Raw genomic sequence first — 3,956 nt, 5'->3', positions numbered from 1 at the left:
GAACATTGATGTAGAGAGATACATGGATTGGTTGCCTCCTGCACAAGCCCTGGCTGGGGCTGGGATCCAATCTGCAACTCAGTACATGCCCTTAACCTGGAATTGAACCCACAAACGTTTGGTGGGCAGACCAATGCTCTAACCACTGAGCCCACCACGGGGAAGGTAGGGCCAGGGTAAAGATTCTTGTGCATATTCACAAAAACCAAAGATAAAGTTTTCCATATGACTTGACATTTGTCTCAGAAATTAAGATATGCATAGTCACTACCTCCATGCCTGTTGCTGATTCAATTGTTTCAATTGCCTGGGTTCCCAATGGGTAAGAGTAAATAACAGATTATCTTGCCTCACTGATAATCTGCTTAAAAATAAAGCTAATTCAATCTTAAAAACTAACTCTTAACACTAATGTTATGCAATAAAAAGTTCTGTTTGGCTAACTGTCTTTTATAATCTGGACATTTCCTAGACATGTTTTAGTAACTTTCTCACAGTAGATAATATCCAGAAATAAATAATACTCACTAAAAACAAAGTTTAACTAGTCACTTCATGATTTTAAAAGCCTCAACTCACTGATGGAATACAGGACCACAGAGTGTGAAACTGATCATCTCAGGCTCCCACAACAGGGCACACTTCTATGGAACGTCTTCCACTCGCGGTGTCCCATTTGCTTTTGAAATGCCAGTACTGTTTTAAACTGGCAACAAAAAGGCTGCTTTTTTCCAGCTCTCTGAAGACAGGCTTCTGTCCTGGGTTGATCCTAGTCAACACTAAGGATCACAGCACTGAGACTGAATTTTACACATTTAATAGAGTGCTGTGTTTAAATGCCCTGTCAGGTTGGGAACTGAGGTCACAAGCATACCTAGCCTCCCACTTCAGCCACGCTAGGAAATTCTTCCTAATAAAATGGAACAATTATTATGCAACACCATGAAATATAAAATATCTTCAGAATATGTGAAATCCTTGGGGGTGGGGGGGATGGAAAATTCTTATCTAGCACATAGAATAATGAGGAATAGTCAAAATTATGCCTCTTCAAACATATTTCCTTTTTCCACTCTATCCCAACATAGACCTAAAAATCTTCTAAAAATACAAATAATAAAAATGTAATCTCACCACTCTCCATCCCAAGTCTTTATCTTTCAATGGAGAGAACTTAGATCCTGCTTGATGTTAATGCAGGTTGATCAACTCTAAGTTGATCCCTGGCTTGAATATAATTGCTTTCATCACAATGTAATCAACACTTTCTTAATATGCATTTTTATTGATTTCAGAAAGGAAGAGGGAGACAGATAGAAACATCAATGATGAGAAAGAAGCATTGATCTTGGCTGCTTCCTGCCTGTCCCCTACTGGGGATCGAGCCCACCTGGGGAGCTCGGGACCCTTCAGTCCACAGGCTGATGATGCTCTATCCACTGAGCCAAACCAGATAGGGCTAACCAACACTTTCTTAATTTTCATGTGGCCTAACCTACTCCAAAAAGGCCTGGAAGAAAAGCCAGCAAGAGAAGGTTAAAAACTTTTCATTTGTGCTATCATATTATTAAGACGGTCCAACTGGGGAGGTGAAATAAAAAACTCTGTATTCCTAACCCCCTAGTCCAGATTCACTTCAGAAAGAAAGGAGACCTTTTCACGGTCTAGTTCTTTGAAAATCTATTGATGAGGATCACTGCAGAGCCCAACTAGGGAAAACAACAACATACTCCCTCCATGGCAAAGGGAAAAGGCATAAGAGGTGGCTAGAGCAGAGGTGGTGAACCACACTGAAGCAGGAAAGGAAGGAATTACAGGCTCTGTGCTTCCCTTTATGGTGCTTCACAGATGTTGTGTTTTTTACAAATTGAATGCAAGACCCTTCACCAGCAAAAAGAGTACAATTCACTTCACTGCAATACTGCCTTGCTGCAGTGTTCTGGAACTGAACCACCAGTATCTTGAGGTGCCTGTGCAATACCTGTGTCAACTCTGGTCAGGTACACTAATAGACACACCAAGAGGAAGGAAGCAATGAACAAAGAAAACTTACAGATATTCAGTTTAAGAATGCATTTAGAGATATACATACACCTACATCTAATATTCCCCTGTCCTCTGGTCTTGAACTAACCTGAATCATGTTCAATAGACAACCCTGGGTGGGCACAGACAAAGTAACATCTAAGCTGACCAATTAAGAATGAATTGAAAAAAATAACCAGGAAAATATGTTTAAAGGCAAAATGCAGAGAGATGTAAACTAATGTATAACTTATTCTAAGCCATATCAATGATGTGTACAGAAAATAGAAAAAAAAATGTGTCTATCATGTGCTAGCCATCATTCAGAGATGAATATAGGTTCCTTCATACACTACTAACAGTGGGAAGTGGTATTTATCCCATTTTTAGAGATGTGAAAACGAAGGGAGAAGTTTAAACAACATGCCCAAGGTCTAAATCTTAGTACAGTATTTAAACACACGTCTTCCAGCTCTAAAGCTGTACTTTCCCCTTTAAATCTTACTGATACACCTAGGTTCCACCAATAATAATCTTACTCCAGTTCATAATGAGCATTTTCTGATTAGAACAGGATGCGAAATAAAACTCAGCAGTGTCACACTCAACCTTTTCTACTGCAAATCAGAGAGATTAAGAGTCAGCCAGACCTCCCTCCCAAAGACACTCAGCTCCTGTCACATCCCATAAACTCCCACCACAGGGCTCTTCTCTGCTTCTAGAAACCCAAGAATCTTGCAAAAATTACACTGACAAGTACGTTCTGGCTTTCCACCCTGGCTCCTGCTGCTGCCTGCTGCTGCTCTGTTTTTTAACCCAAAGCTAACTACCTCCTCGAGAGCTGGAATTCGGAGGTGAACCGAACCCAGGCACCAACTGAAGGCAGCATTCGGCTCTGAGTGCCAAGCAGCTAACTATTCTCCTCTAAAGAGCAAGAAAGGACGGCCCCAGACTAATTCGCAGCTTTTAACGGTGCAGGAAACACGATCCGCACACAGGCAGAGCACAATGCAAATGAGGCAGACACATTCCCTTCTAGGCTTACGGAGTTGTGAAGACACACAGCAAGAGTTTACGGCAGAGCGGAGATGTCCACGGCCCACGAAGCTCATCAAAGTAATGCAGCCAGAGCTGGAACGCGGTCGCACACAGTCCCCCGACCCCGGGACCCGGAAATCCAGACGCTCAGCGCCCACTCACCTTCCCTGCTCCCCCGCGGCAGGAAGGGCCAGGCTCGGCTCCGAGAACACGGGTCTCGTGGATTCACGGAAGGACTGAGAAACAGGAAAGTTTAAGTGGCAACGGGGTCTCTTCCACCAAACACAGTAAAAAAATATATAAGTATATTTTAACATGTTTTTTTAGACCACCTCCGAGCTATTTAATGGATCTAATGCGGGCTCCTCAGTCAATAACCTACAAACATAGTTCCAGAAACAAAACGAGCCCGGCAAGGATCCTCCCCGCTCCACGGACATGTCACAAGTCACTTCGCAGGAAAACCGGAGTCTCTTCGCCCCGAACTAACCCACCCCCCGCCGCCCGAGGAGAAGCCAGCGCGCAGGGGGAGGGGTGGGTCCCGGGGAGAACGTGATCGCTCCAGCGCCGGTTTGTTTACAGACTCCAGCCACAGCCATGAGTCAGAAATTCAAGCCACCGGGCGCTTTCCAGCTAACCGGACCCGGGGAGGACCGTTCTCCGGTGTCCCGAGGACCCGGGGTGCGGGGAGGCCAGCGACGGGAATTCTGTGGCGAAGGGGACGGAACCAGCCGGCAACAACTGCCTCCCGGGTCCTCGGACCTCGGCCTCCCGGGTGCAAATTGACCATCATACCCTAGCAAAAGATGGCCGCCCCCAAGTGGGCACAAAATGGCTGCCACTAGATTGCTGGCAGAGAAGGGCAGCTGGGGGGATCAGGCCTGCAGCGGAGG

The 3,956-nt window shown here is 45.1% G+C and overlaps 1 protein-coding gene across 3 annotated transcripts in view; it reads right to left on the bottom strand.

Moving 5' to 3' along the window:
- The window catches only part of DCAF8 (DDB1 and CUL4 associated factor 8), a 43,178-nt gene that overhangs the window by 36,582 nt on the left and 2,640 nt on the right, over nucleotides 1-3,956 (bottom strand). Inside the window, exons 1-2 of one of the 3 annotated variants that reach the window (XM_015558687.1) lie at nucleotides 3,446-3,832; nucleotides 3,226-3,299 (exon numbers count right to left, since the gene is read on the bottom strand). The gene's annotated coding sequence lies outside the window, so the exon portion shown is untranslated. The other 2 variants (XM_015558692.1, XM_006752833.2) reach the window with 2 other exon arrangements.

This window comes from Myotis davidii, unplaced genomic scaffold, assembly GCF_000327345.1.
Source record: "Myotis davidii unplaced genomic scaffold, ASM32734v1 scaffold251, whole genome shotgun sequence".
Classification (NCBI taxonomy): domain Eukaryota; kingdom Metazoa; phylum Chordata; class Mammalia; order Chiroptera; family Vespertilionidae; genus Myotis; species Myotis davidii.
Note: the sequence above shows the minus strand (reverse complement) of the source record. Positions and strands in the feature narration are given on the sequence as shown.